Source organism: Podarcis filfolensis (genome assembly GCF_964270895.1).
Source record: "Podarcis filfolensis genome assembly, chromosome: Z".
Classification (NCBI taxonomy): Eukaryota; Metazoa; Chordata; class Lepidosauria; order Squamata; family Lacertidae; genus Podarcis; species Podarcis filfolensis.
The window spans coordinates 49,325,886-49,341,413 of NC_139617.1; the positions used below are offsets into that span (position 1 = coordinate 49,325,886).

Here is a 15,528-nt window from a genome sequence, read left to right on the forward strand (position 1 = left end):
ACAATTAATTGGTTCAAATGAAAATGCAGGGGTTGGGGGGGGGAGAGAGAAACAGGAAACAACCCTTATTTCCTCCCTCTCATATCTGATGGGTCATGACCAATTTGAGTCTTCACTAGTGATCCTTAAACTTTTTATTGCAGACAATTATGCACAGTTATGTTTAGCTGCATAAATCTCCCACACATCTGGAGGCCCACCCAAGTCCAGTCTCAATAATTATCAGGAGACTTGAAAGGTCTTGAAGCTGCCCATCAACTTTAAGCAACAAATAAGCAGGAGAGAGTGCAAGGATACAGATCACCTGGTCACACACTTCTCCTGGTCCCACAATCGCTCAGAATATCAGCAGGTGCCAAAAGGTGTATGTGCTTTATTGTTTTGCAGTAGTACTGAATTTGATTTTTATGGATATTATAACATACTACTAAATAAACTAATGTTTACTGTCCAAAATTAATGTTACTTGGGCAAGCCAGCCAGATGGGCAAGGTATAAATAATAAAATTGTTGTTGTTGTTGTTTGATGATACAAATGTAGCTATACTGTCAAATTAACTGGTCTTATATAATTATATTGGCAGCTTAAATAGTCACTGCAACTAGGTTTGAACCTGAAGTTTTTGCTGGGTGTTGCTGGTTCCACCTTCTCCTAGAATTCTAGAATCACAAAACTGTAGAGTTTGAAGGGACCCCCAAAGGTCATCTAGTCCAAATCCCTGAAAATCAGTAACCACAACTAAACAATCCCTGACAGATGGCCATCCAACCTGTTTAAAAACCACCAACAAAGGAGAATCCTTTAGATACCTCTTTGCAAAATTGTTTGCACTTCTAACTAAAAGCTAAAGGTTGCATTTCAGCTGGCTGAAGATCTTTCATTAAGTCTCAGTGTGTTTTACATAGGTGGAACCTATGCAGTCGGAATTAAATACCCCTGAGTTAAATAGAGCTGACTTCTGGAATGCTCTGTACAGGACCCAAAGGCATGCCAATTGTAATAAATTGGGTGTTATGCTATGTATTGCTGCTTTTTGGTGTGTGTGTGAGGGGGGGGGACCAACACAGTTGCCTGCCTTTAAAAAACAAAACAAAACTCTCCTTCAATATGTGGCTACAGGCTGTTTGGGGGCATGGCTATTATTTTACCACTACATAACCGTTTATAGACAACAATTTCCACTGGTGCTAGAGCAGAAACTTTTCTTTCTAAAGAGAATTGGTACAATGTTGTAGCTGTGTGAGTGAGCAGGTCCACCACTAAATCCCGGGTTCAGATCTTGTCTCAGACATGAGCTCACTACACAGTCCTTTTCCCGCAGCTTCAGTCCTGGATCTGCAGCAGGGGGACAATATACTAGCCAGTCTTACAGGGTTCTTGTAAATATTTCTGACATCACATGTGAAAAGCAGTAGGTTGTTGCTATGCAAATTCTTTTTGTTACTATTAAAAGGAGAATTTGCCCAAATTGTCATTTAGGTTTCTTAAATACCTAGAGGGCATGGCTAGTACCTTGTGTGAGTTTGTTTAAAGACCAGGTTAGATAAATATTGATTAGATGAGTTTGGCAGACAGTCATTCCACAAGGCAGCAGGACAGCTAGGCAAACTTGGAAGGTCATGGTTCCCTTTAATCCAAGAACAGCCATCACTGGACTAGTCCCTTCCAGAAGCAGACTATTTAAATAGCACCATCTATGGGCCATCTCTGTGCTTTACAAGATATAAGGGGAAAGGTCCCTGCCCTGAGGGGCTTCCAGTCAGAAATTCAAAACAGGGAAGGGGAAATTGTTTATTTGTTGGTTTTGTAACATTAATATATTGCCTTTCTTCCATCATGGAACCCAAAACAGTATCCCTGTGCTTCCTAGGCCTGAGTTCACACATCTTGGCACTGAAAAGACCCAGACGTGCTTAGCTTCATCAAAGTAGGGGCTGCATGTACCGCGGGAAATGGCTTCAAGGGGATGATGATGACTTGATGACTCAGGAGGTCTCAGGCAAATTGCATTATTCTTCAGATATATGATAATTTTAAGGGAATAATTTTTCAGAGCATCTTTGGCAAGGCTTGCAGCCAATCCGTACGGCAGGGACTGACACTGAACTTCTTTACTCCTAGGCCATGCAGAGGCAGATATTGATTTACATGCCTAGAAGTGGCAAATATGTGATTTATTAACACATAAGAGCCTAAGAAGCGCCCGCTGGATCAGGCCAGTGGTCCACCTTGTCCGGAATCCTGTTCCCACAGTGACCAACCATGTGCCTAGATGGGAATCCTGCGCGCAGAACTTGAGTGCTTCAGTGACTCCGTCCTTGTTATTGTTCTCTAGCGGCATACTGCCTTGGCTCAGACAGAGAATTCGGAACAGAATAAGAGCCCTGCTGGATCAAGACGAAGGGGCCCATCTAGTCCAGCAGCTTGTTCTCGCAGTGGCCAGCCAGGTGCCCTCACAAGCAGGACCAAAGCACCAGAGCCTTCTCCCCTCCTATGCTTTCCAGCAACTGGTATTCAGAAGCACTGCTGCTGTCAACTGTGGAAGCAGAGCATGCCCATCCTGGCTTATCAATAGCCTTTTCCTCCTCCATGAATTTGTCCAATCCTCTTTCAAAGCCCTCCAAGTCGGTGGCCATCACTGCCTCCTGTGGCAGGGAGTTCCATAGTTTAAATATGTCCCACTCAAAGGATGGGTTTCTTTTTATCTGTCCTGACACTCTAAAATAGTTCCCTTTTTGGAAGGAAAAAAAGGGGGGCTTCCTGTACTGGGGCACTAAGGCAAGAGACTCTCCTTCAAACGATGTTTCAGAAAACACCTGGGAGTTGATCTGTGCTGTAACTCAAGCAGACACACTAACTAAAACTGACCACAATGTAGTTATGTTCAAAAACCTCAGGGGAGGGATTGCTAGGGGTAGGGGACGGGACCAGCGGAAGCTAGTTAAAAAGACCCTAAAGTCTAGAGCAAGGAAATTAAAAAACCTTTGGCTCAGCATGGAAGCTGTATATAAGCAGATTCACAGAAACAGCTCGGAGGAACCTTAAATGAAAGGAACGGCAGCAGTCGCAGCACACGGCCTGGTGTGGCAGGTGGGGGGGTCACCTCTTGAATCAGAGGGGGGGGTCGTTCAGAGTATCATCAACCGGAGCAGGACAACTTATCATGGAAAATGAAAGGAAGGGAATTGAAATAGATTGAAATTGAATTGAAATGGAAATACTTTATTGTCACTTGTACAACTTGTATACAGTGAGATTACACGAGCACCCCCCACTCAGCTCTCTTAGTCTTAATTCCCCTCGTTTACTGATGCACCAAACCCGAAAGTCAGTTGCCCTGTTGTTATCTTTTCATTCAGCAGCCTAACAGCCCACGGATAGATGATGCCATCCATGCCCTTCCCCAAGCTGGGCGTGGCCTGGATCCTCGTGGGGGCAAAAGACAGTAATAGGCAGTTTGACTGCTCCTGTATCAAAGCCACTTTGGAATGCAGCATGGGTCCTGCGCTGACAGAAGTTTCTAGTGGGAGGGTATCTCTGTATCTCCTCTACATATCAGGATACTGCTGAGATCTCTGTCTGTAGCACCTGTGTGCTTGTTCCCTGACACTTGTAAGGCGTCAACTGAGATTATTACAGAAGTGCTCCTGACACCTTCCTTAGGTAGTTTCCATTGCATGCCACACACACACACACCTTAGGGCCGACCATTACTGGACATCACTTTTCTTTCACTCTACCCGGTCCCCAGTCACACCAGGCCACCATGGAAGTCAGATGAGGATGTGTGTGATGTGGGATCATTAAGGAGGCATTTTGGAGGATGGTATAGAGAGCAGGAGGGGGGCAGACGGAGATAAGAACATAAGAAGAGCCTGCTAGCCAGCCAGTTGCCTGTAGGAAACTCTCAAGCAAGACCTGAGCAGAAGAGCACTTGTCTCCTGTTGCTTCTGGCCACAACTGGTATTCAGAAGCAGTGCTGCCTCCAGCTGTGGATGCAGAGCACAACCATATTGACTGGTAGCTATTGATAGCTCTCGCCTCCTCTGTGAATTTGTCTAATCCTCTTTTAACGGCATCTAGGTTGGTGGCCATTACTGCCTGGAGGGAGTTCCATAGTTTAACTCTGCACTGTCCAGAATCTCCCAACATTCAGTTTCATTCCATGTCCACAAGTTCTACTGTTATGAAAGAGGGAGGAAAAATTTTCTCCATCTATTTTTTGCACTACAGTCCACTATAAATCCGCTGAAAACACACATCAGTACCCACAACACAACCCCAGCAGCCTCTTCTTTGCTTGAGGCACGTGCCTCATTGTACGTGGGAAGCTGCCTTAAAGCAGGTCAGGCTCTTTGTCCATCCAGCCCAGAGCTTTCCAAACTGTGTGTTGCGACACGTTAGTGTGTCAGCTGCATTGTGTAGGTGTATCGTGTGAACACTCCCCCTGCTCATCCTGGGGCCGGAAAGGGGTTTGTTTAACCTCTGGTTTGCTAGTAAAACTGAATTACTGTATGATGAAATGATGCGTGTCTAAAAAGTGTGTCACTCAAATGAAAAGTTTGGGAAGCTCTGATAGCCCAGTCTTGTCTACTCCCGACTGGAAGCAACTCTCCATGGATTCAGGCAGAGCTGCATCTTTGTAGTCTCCTGTTATCCCCCCCTCTTTTTTTGTTGAATTGCTTTGCAGAGTTAGCACACAGCTTGGAGCTGACTATGTATTGAATGTTTTGCTGGAATAATCTGGCTTGCCTTGGCTGCAATCTGGTCTGTAAAAAGAGAAAGTTTTGTTATACAAAATATATACTTGGGTAGAAAGCAGGTGCAGCATAATCACATAATCAATCACATGACGTGGTGCACTCCACCATTTGAATGGCAATGCCCATCAACTCAGGAGAGGGCTCAAATATTTTATTAGGGGTGGCCGAAGCTCCCTTGGCCCCAGGAGTTGGCTCCTGTGGTAGGAAAGTTCTTTGTTCCAGCTAACTAAGTGAGCCATGATTTCCCCTTTGTTTTCATCAGATCCCAAAAGATGAATTCTCTCTAAGAGGGTCCAAAGCAAAGACTGAAGGAGGCGGTAGGGGACAGCTGAAACTGGAGAATATCAGTTTAACACCAAAGGAAAGGTCGGCAGCACAGAGGTCAAGGGCCAGTGAGACAGTTCAGAAAGTTGAGGGTCCCCTTCTCTATCTGCCTTAACCCCTCAGCAAGCTGAGCTGCATCTCAGCAATATTTTTAAGTAGAATGCCAGGGATTGAACTTGTGACTTCCTGTGTGCAAAACAGCTGCTCTAACACTGACACGGCACCTATTGCACTGGAACTATTTAAGGTTGAACCAGATGACTTCCAGAGGCAAATCTGTTATGCAAGAAATCTGCCCCGTCTTAATATGTCTGCCTGCGTCATACTGGGTCCTTTGCAATCATAGTCAGGTGCATTGGACCTGCTCTGTTCCAATACGCTTTTCTTAAAGCCAGTAATACGTTATTGTTGGGTAGGCCATTTTTGCCAAAAGAGAAACTGATTGGTGCTGAGACAGTGGCCAGATACGAAATAGGACAGTTGTGTAGAAGAGGAAATTCCAGTGAATGTAATGAGCATTCCCACCCTGTTTACTGGCCACCAATAGCCCTCTCTTCTATGAATTTGTCTGATCTTGTTTTAAAGCCATCTAGGTTGGTTGCCTTTGCTCCCACTTTTGGGAGGGGGTTCCGCAGTTTAACTCTGCTCTGTGTGAACAAGTCTTGTCTCTTATCAGTTCTGCATCTTCCAACATTCAGCTCCACTGGATGTTCATAAGTTCTGGTGTTGTGAGACAGCTGTCACTCCCTCTTAAAGGGGAAGGAGCTCTTCTTTCCCCTTTTATCGGCCTGTCCTAGTAAGTGCATCACACAGAGACAGGCTCCTTTGCTCAGAGTCTGAGTGGCTCACATGGAAACCTAACGCCAGGCTTCCACTAACCTAACATGCCCCACATATTTTGGACTCCCAACTCCCATCATCCCTGGCCATGGGGCAATGCTTCCTGGGGCTGATGGGAGTTGGAGTCTAAAAAAATCTGGAGGTGGCCATGATGGAGAAAGCTGCCTTGCACCCTGGTATCAGCTGGTTGTCTTTGTTTGTTTCCTCTCTAATGCCAGCTTTGAGGGGAAGATGGGGCCTGGAAGTAGCCAATGTGACACTGCTTTGTTTGTTTTTGTTTGTTTGTTTGTTTGTAAAAAGTATTTGCATATTGCCGTGTCATAAAAAAATATACTGAAGCTGTTTGCAGCAATAAAACCATAAAAACCACAAAAGAAGTTTAAAACAGACATAAATTAACCACCCATGGCCTTTTAAATGTCTGTCAGACAGGTTTTGTTTTGTTTACACTATTGTGTTATGTATGTTGTGTGGTTTTTTGTTGTTGTAAACTACCTTGTGATCTTTGGACGAAAGCCAGTACAAAAATAAATAAATAATTTGTGGAAGGTTGTGTGTTTAATTGCTTGCATAGGACTGGCAGAAAAGAAAAAATTTCAGCAGGTTTTGTTGTTGTTGTTTTTAAGTTGGCGCAGAAGGTTCCTGCTGAATCTCTATTGGCAGCATATTCCACAGGACTGAACTAAAGGGTCAGTTTATTGTTGTTTACAAATGAGCCTCACCAACTCAGGGTATGAGCAACGGCAGCCCTGCAGATTATCTCAGTGATCGAGCTGGGGGAGGAGAGTTCAGGCAACCCCCGAGGTACCCTGGACCAAAGTGACAGGCTTCTCAAATATTTGGGTCCTCTTTTCTTCACCATGACCCCCCTCCCAAAGCTGGGTATTGACTGGGTCACTGGAAGAATTGTTGCCCTATACATGCGAGTGGTGCAAACAACAAGGGACCAGAGCCAGCCATAGGAGGAATAAGGTTGAAGATTGACCTCAAGTCTTGGCTAAGGTTAAGAACTTTGCCATGCAGAGCTTATAAGGGTCAGGCAGGATGGGAGTTGTATTCCAGCAACAACTGGAAGGCCACATTCTCCTCACCTGTGGCTTAGCAGAACCTCCATGCTCAAGAGGCAGGATCTCTCTGGACAGCAGTTGCTGAGGGTTTGACCCAGAGGACGCTCCTTAGGTTCTTGACAATCTGTTGTGTGGGTATTTAAAACTTTCCAGCTGTATTGTGGTCTTGTGCTCTAGTTGGCTGTATGGGTGAAATTTAGTGTGGCATGTCAGTATATCAGTCAAGGAGCCACAGTTCCATAATGCAACTGTTTAATAGACTATTGTATTTTCATATTCTGTTGGAAGCTGCCCATAGTGGCTGGGGAAACCCACCCAGATGGGAAGGGTATTAATAATTATAATGATAATGATAATAATTACTATTGCTGCAGCATTAGAAAACAGGAGCTCTGGCATGATAGCCAGGAAAGCTAATGCAATATTCCCAGCATCTGAATGCATTAGCCCTAGGTGGCTTCTGGGCAAGCCCTAACACTCTCAGGAGTCCCCATCTGGGACATGGCATTTTGTTCTCATTTACTTCTCCCATCATGGAATTCAAGGGTTTACGGGTCTCCCATCCGGGCACCAACCGACCCAGCCCTGCTCAACCTTCAGTGAGGTTCTGGTCTGTGCCCGAAGATTGTGCCTTTGGATCATATATATAGATGACAATGCCAGCCTCATTAGCTAGGGGGTTGCAAGGATGGCAAATATGTGTGTTGCAGCATTGTGAGTTGCCCTTAAAGGGCTGCAAAAAATTCATCATCACAATTTCCAGGGGGGTTGTTGTGCTAGCCTGTGGCAGCAGCACCCAGCCAGTTTTGCTTCACCTTAAAAACACACATGTTCTATGATGATTAACCCTATTATAGAAAATGCTTCTTCTCTTAAACCATGCATATAATTTCCCACTTGGCACACAGTATACTTTTTGCATCCCATTGACATTTAGCCCCCAACAGTTTACACACACACCAAAACATACTGCCGCCATTCCTGTACCCATTGCCTATCCATATTCCTGACCCAACTGAGGTTTACTCTTCATGCATCTGCTTAAGCAGATTCTAGTCCACAGATGCTTCTTACATAAATAAATCTTCTTTTTCTTTAGTCGTTAAGGAGCCACATGCCTCTTCGTTGTGCTTGGTAATGCTAGCGATTCTAGCGCAGCAGAAGCGCGCTGAGTTCTGCTGTTTTATCCTCCTCGCCGCCTCCGCTGTTTCCCGTGCAGTAGTACCACAAGGCCAAAGATGATCCATGCCTGTGTATTGAGCATCCTTCGTAAGCCGCTGTCTGCCCGAGACAGAACTGTATGGATTGCAACCGCGACCGAGGCTCCTGCTTGCCTCCCGATGCCCCGCTCGCTTCCCTGGCAGCGCCTGTGCGTTGAGGGGGGCGGTGGCGGTGGCGGGGAGGGAGGGGCGGGGGGGGTCACAGGGGGCTGCCTGGTGCAGGCGGTCTTCTGGACCCCAGTGAACGTGGCTTTATTTAATGAGCGCGTCTTTGCTGACAGATTCATTATTTGTGTTCGGTTGCTTCAAGTCAAAACTGATTAGTTACACTTACTGCTGCAAAGATTTAATGATTTTATTGTTTATCTTCAATTTATTTTGATTAACATCTCCGTTTGTTTCATTGCCAGCGCAATTAGGTGTAGCATAACAGCGACGACTTTAATTTTGTTGAAATTAAGATGAATAAGTGACGGATTATGGCACTTTGTTTAACAAATAAATCACAGTTAAGAGGATTGTATTAGTAATAAATGGGGGGGGGGAGAGACAGTCTAATTTAAGTGCATGGATCTGTTCACTTCAAGCGTGCCAAAAAGAGTGGGTGGGAGGAGGGGCCTTGTTTTTAAAGGAAACTCCATTTGGGGGCTGTGTTTTTGGCAAGGAGATGAAATGAGGAAAGGGGCGAATTGGTTTATAAAACGAACCACAGTTTATGCAGAAACTGAGGTGTAAGGGAAGAATCAGTGATAAACTATAGAAATTTTGACGGCTGCATGTGTCATAAAGAGCAGTTATAAAGACGGGAGCATATGATAATTTGGGAATTGAAAGAACGGCTCAGGCTGTCTTGTACTCCTTCCTAGTACGTGTGAATGCTAGTAATACAGGTTAAAAAGGACGCGAGAGCCATCGCAGGATGTAACGCTGGCGCTGGCTATTGCATTCACAATTACAGACACGTGAATTGCGAAACAACAAAACAACATGCATTAATTTCAGTTTCACTTTAGAAAATTGCTTTTGTTTACTCTCTTGCATATGCTCTCATATCTATTTTCTTTTCAGGGCAGTCCCAATATTATGGGGTGGCTGCTGCTCGTTCGTTCATCTTTAAAAAATTTTTTTTTGCAGCATCAAAATGCCAGCCCGTATTCCGCCACCCCCCAAATTTACTCTTGCGAGAGGACATCTGACAAGTTTTAGAAACGCAAACAGAAACGTTGCAAAGACCTGCTTGCGATCTCTCAACGACCCGTTGACGACAATACTAAATCCCCTTCCTGAGAGACTCCTCTCAGGGCCTTCACTGATCCCCAAAAATTACTAGACGAGAGGGATTGAGGGGGAACCAAACTGCGCATGAAACATCTGCAGCACCACCCCCAGATCACAAAGTGATATGTGGCCACCTGGATTTTATGAGATGGTAATAAGGGCAGATCCAGTTAGACCAAAAGTTATTCCAGTTCATCCGTGTCTCTGGCTGTTGGGATGTGAATAGATACTAGGAGAGGGTATGTTTATTAAATATTATCTAATAAATAGATACCTTTCCTCAGGTTGTGAGTGCATCCCTTTGCAGCTTAGAAGGAAGCTTGGATAGGCCAGTTTTAGACTTTTAGTTTAAGTAATCCAGGATGCATTAAGACAGGGTTTTCTTGGTATTTCCTCCTTTTCTTCGCTTTAAAACAATAACCACACAGTCTTGTAAAATGTAAAAATAACATTTACTCACTCAGGATCCTTGTTGAACAGTAACAGCTACAGCAGCATAGAAGCCAACTCTTAGGGGCTGGGTTGACGGGCATTCCCATTCAAATGGTGTGCATGCACTGCATCATGTGACTGATCATGTGTGGCAGGGCTTACCTGGGCCCCCACAATATTTTATTCAAGTTGGCATCCCTGTACAGCAGCTTTGTTTAGGCAGGCTTAAAATGGTAATTCAGTTAAGTATAAGTCTAGCTTGGAGCTCAGACTTTTCAGGTGTTTTTACATTGCTGGCAGGGTAGAAAGAGATGGGAAGAGTAAGAGAGTGTGCCCAGGCGGACAGGAGAACATATAGCTATGCCCTCCCTCTGTCAGGGCACCGTGGGAGTGTCTCTCACAGAGTCCTCTCTAGCAAGCTTACAGGAAAAATCTGTGAGCATCAGCTCCTAACATGTGCCTATCTAGCAAAACATAAATTGTTGGTTTGACTGCATAAATATCCCACACTGGCAATGGACAGCCCAAGAGAATCCATCAAGACATGATGGGAAATTACTACCCTCTCTTTCTATGTCCCCACCATTTGATAATTGAAGGTATTCTGCTCCTGATGGTGGAGGTTCCGCTATTAATCACCCACATATTTTTACTGCGCCATCTATGAGTTGATTGAATCTTTTTTACAGACACTTGTCTGCTGGGGGAAGCAGCTTACAAGCAAACATCTCTCCCCCCCCCCCCCGCCACATGAGCTATTTAAATTGGGGGTGTGAGGAGTTAAGGGTCCACGCAGGCTAGCATTTGAAATACAGGTTAGTTCTGGAGCATTGCTGCAACAGGGAATGAAAAAGAAAAAGTGAAAATGCCCTTCCCTTCCAACAAGGAACTGCATTTCTGCATCCAACACACCCTTCAATATATTTTAATAGGCAGCTGTATTGAGACTTTGGCAATATACGCATGTGTTTAAATTGAATTGGTTATCTACAGTGCTTTTTTCTGGGGGGGACGCTGGGGTACACATACCCCTAAACATTTTGTGAATCTAAGTGTGGCTTCATTGAGGGGCAGTATTTCAATATGAGAAGAAAAATGAGAGTACCCCCAAACATTATATATATAAGCCAACTTAAAAATGTCAGGCAGTCCCAGAGTGTTCGCTTATCAAACTGTAGGTTCTGGTACACTTTGGTATTTTAAAATGTCTCCAGGATGAGGCTCTGGTGGGCTTGACTGGTGCCTGGTGGTCTATCAAAATGGGATCAGCTTTGAATAGTGATTTGTCCAAAATCCAAAGGCAGAAGAGGAAAAAAATGGATGATCTCAGCTCTGGTCCTGAAGCAAAAGCTTGGCAGCACAGTTTCTGGTAGGTTTGGGACCTGCCAGGAGGAAGATGTCATTCCCTTGGGGCAAAGGCCAAAGGCAACCAAGCAAGCAGAGGTGAGGTGGAGCAAGGTTGGGGCTTCTTATGTTCAAGGAGACACCTTAGGATGCAAAGATCTATCACTGATGTCTAGGAGGACCTTGTTTCCACCTAGCAGAAGTGGTTGGTTGGTTGATTTGATTGATTGATTGATTGATTTGATTGATGTATTTCTATGCTTCTTTTCATTCACATGAATCGCAAAGCAGCTTACAAACAATAAATAACAATAACATAATAGAACATCACAAACACAATGTAAATCACATAGAATAATTAACCAATAATCAGTAAATCAATTTAAATCTACAAAACATTATTAACTAAAAAAATACCAAAATATACTATTATAACAAAAGTCATATAGCATAGGATTCACAAAGTACAGCAGCAGTAATAATCTGTAAAATAAAATTAACCACGTTAACAAAATAAGCTAAGCACTGTTGAATTCATACACACCCCCTCCCCACCCCCATGACATATTCTACTCTATTCATTAAGACACATACACATAAAGCCCATCCGAAAGGCTCCTGGGGCTGCACACACAGACTCCATATGCTAACAGTTGTTTCCAAAGCCTAGCAGAGAGGAATCATGGAAGTGACCAGGGTGTGTGTGAGGGGGGCTGTGTGTATATGTGTGTGTGTAAACAATCACATCTAAGGATGCTTCTACATGGCAGTTTTTTTACCAATCTGGGGCTGCTCAGGGGTTAAATTTTTGTGCAGTACCCTTCAGGATAAAGTCCTCATCAAATACCATTCCATACTTATTTTCCCCATTTATGGTAATCCAGATTTATCATTTATCCTGCAGGGTGTTCTTGCTTCAAAACAGTGAATCCAGATTAAACGGGTACAAAATACGAATATGCATTTTGATGTTGTGTTGACATTACACAAGCAGCAAAAAGCCCATAATAAACTGTTGTGTGGAAGTACCCCACGTTCATGAGCTTTTGAACGTTGTGGTCAGTGAAACATTGGAAGGTTTTGCATGCTCATAAATCATCATTAATTGGTTCCACAGAAAAGATCCTAGTTCCCAGTTTTTAATATCAGTTTTTCGATGCGTCCAATATGTGGGCATGTTTTGAATCGCCCTAGAGTTGATGCATTCCATCAAACCCTGATGCTATCTATTTTTGTGTATCCTGAGATAAGCTGGGCCTGGCCCACCGTTAGACAAAGTGAGACAGCTGCCTCGGGCAGCAGATGCCAGGGGGCAGGAAGCACCAGGATGGTGCAGTGCAGGACGTTGTCTTGTTTGCACAGATTCATCTGCCACCCCTGTCAGCTGCTGTATGAGGAATCGTTGTGGTGGGGCAATTTGTCCTTCATCCCAGGCAGTGAAATGTCTTGGGCTGACTCTGGAGAAGACTTTCGCTTTTTAAATATATTGAATGCCCTGTTTACATAGGGAACATAAGAGGCTGTCTTTTACTGAGTCAGACCCAATGATCCATTTAGTTCAGTATTGATCTACATTGACCACCAGCAGCTGTCCAGGGTTTCAGACAAGGAATATTGCTCAGCCCTACCTGGAAATGCCATGAGGGACTGAACCTGGAACCCTGTCTCTAAGCTATCCCTTTCCCTCTTTCTTCAATGCCTTAAAAATGGCTTCCTGAGTCCCCATTGTGGGCACAATCTGGACCATTCTCAAGAACAAAACCCAACTGTGTTTTGCTTTTCTGTTTCCCAATTGGTGACACATAGTAGGGCTGAAAGTGGAGAGGTGAGCCAGAGTCTGAAGGTAAAAGTAAACGTAAAGGACCCCTGGACGGTTAAGTCTAGTCATAGGCGACTATGGGGTGTGGTGTTCATCTTGCTTTTTAGGCCGAGGGAGCTGGCATTTCTCCACAGACAGCTTTCCGGGCCATGTGGCCAGCAGGACTAAACTGCTTCCGGTGCACAGAGGACAGTGACAAAAGCCAGAGCGCATGGAAACACCGTTTACCTTCCCGCTGCAGCAGTACCTATTTATCTACTTGCACTGGTATGCTTTCAAACTGCTAGGTTGGCAGAAGCTGAGACAGAGCAATGGGAGCTCACCCCGTCGCGGGGATTCGAACCACCAACTGTTCGATCATCAAGCCCAAGAATGTTCCATATTCCAATTAATATGGAAATGATACTTGTGGATCCAGAAGGCAGGTGCTAGTAACTGCATATTATTGCATGGGCATGCACACACCCTCATAAGGTTAAGAACCACTGGGATGGATCAGCCCAAAGTTTTCTCTCATCTTGCAGCCAAGGGATTCTGAGATGCTCAGAAGCCAGATGTGAAGTAAGTGACCCTTCTTCTACTGGGGAACTTATGGCCCTCCATATGTCCTTAGACTGCAGTTCCTATCATCCCTAGTTTATATAAAAGTCTGGCAACATCACCATCTCTCTCTCTTGCTCTCCTACTCTCTGACTTCATCTCTAGAGATGCAGCTAGTTGTTGAGTCTGAGGTCAAAAGACTCCATGGTACTTACATGGACGTAACTGTTATATGAGTGATACCCATCCCTACCTGCAGTGCTTTTTTTCTGGGGGGATGCTGGGGCACGCATACCCCTAAACATTTTGTGAATCTAAGTTTGGCCTCATTGGGGGCAGTATTTCAATATGAGTAGGAACATGACATTACCCCTAAACGTTTTTTTTTTAGAAAAAAGGCACTGCCTACCTGGCTGCACCCAGGGGAAGCAGCTCCCCCAGGTCTGACAGCAAGTCATCCCGGTTGGGCCCACATTCCGCTGAGTGTCCATTCTAGCAAACAGGAAATATTCGACTTGTCTGCTCTTTCTGGATATCCTACAACTCTTAACATCCAACGGCAAAGAATTCCGTGGGTTACTTATGTTTTCCCAACTCTGCTGATGCTGGGATTTCAGCTCTGCAGCCTGAACTTATTGGCGGCAACGACCCCTAACAAACAGGGGACGCTGGGGTCTTCCCACTCCCTCTCCTCACCCCTCTCCTGTTCCCCATCTTTAGAACCTCCTTCCTTGCCAGCCCTCTCCTCTGTCTTCAAAGCTCGAGCTACGTTGGGCAAATGGGTGGGAGGCGGGGGGGGGGAATGAGCAGAGGCCGGCAGCTTCAGTACCCCTGCTGGCTTTGACGCTTGGCAGAGATCTCCTCACCCTAAGCTGAAGGTGGGGCTCGGCCCCCCCAGGTCCTCCAGCCACGCTCCGGGCGCGCAGGCGGGCGAAAGAGCTGCGCGCACAGGCCCCGTCTCCCCCACGGTGCGTCCCGTCGGGGCGGGCGCGACCTCCGCATCTGGACCATAGAGCTGGATCCGCGGCTCCTGATCGTCCGGCGACTGCAACTGCAGGAGGCGGCGGCGGTGGCGGCAGGTAAGGCGGCGCCCAGGTGCGCGTGGGGAAGGGAGGGGGAGATGGTCAGGCGGCGCCCCCTCCCCCTTGCACTGCTCGCCCGCCTGCCTGCGGGGTGGATGTGCCTCCTGCCAGCCAAGACGCCTGGCGCTGCCGGTGCCCCGCCGCCGCCCGCATAACTGCTGCTCCTCGGCGCATGCTGGTCCCGAGTCGCCCGTGGGCCGCTTCGTTGTGAGCACCGCGCCGGGGGAGAGAGAGGAGGGACCGGACGCTGCCGCGCTGGGGCTCAGTGCCTCCTCCGCCGGGGTAGGTCCGGCTCCCTCGCTGCCGACGGCGCGCCGCCTCCCAAGCAGAGCAAACGCGGATGTTCTCCTCCTTTCTGTCCTCGCTCCTTCTCCCTCTCTCTCTTGTTCCCTCTTTCGTGGGATTTCATTCCTTCCTTCGTGTCCTGCTTTTTCACCTTCTTCTTTTCCCTCCGACCACCTGACGGGCCTCTGGCAGGGAGCTGGTTTCCATAGAATAAGGAAGAAATAACTGACAGTTGTGGAGGTGGTTGTTGTTGTCGTTGTTGTCTTCCAGGCTGCGGGCGTGGGGGTAGGGATGGAACCCCTAGGTACCCAGCAGGGCAGGTGCTCCCCCTCTGCCTCCCCCTCCTGCTCCTCCTCCTCCGGGGCAAGTGCCTTTCCAGCCCGGCCGGGAGAGGTTTCCTTGCCTCCTAACCTGACGTCCAGCCCGTCAGAGCTGTTTCCTTGTGCCGCTGCCTCCCTCCCTCCCTCCCGCTCAATCTTTCTTATCTGCCTTCGGTTTTGCTCCCTGCAGTGCCGATCTCACCGGGGTAGGAT

General features: G+C 46.3%; 1 protein-coding gene across 1 annotated transcript in view; it reads left to right on the plus strand.

Moving 5' to 3' along the window:
• Nucleotides 1–14,901: 14,901 nt before the first annotated feature.
• Nucleotides 14,902–15,528, plus strand: part of LHX2 (LIM homeobox 2) — a 54,706-nt gene continuing 54,079 nt past the window's right edge. Inside the window, exon 1 of the mRNA XM_083597376.1 lies at nt 14,902–14,992. The gene's annotated coding sequence lies outside the window, so the exon portion shown is untranslated. The remainder of the gene's footprint in view (nt 14,993–15,528) is intronic.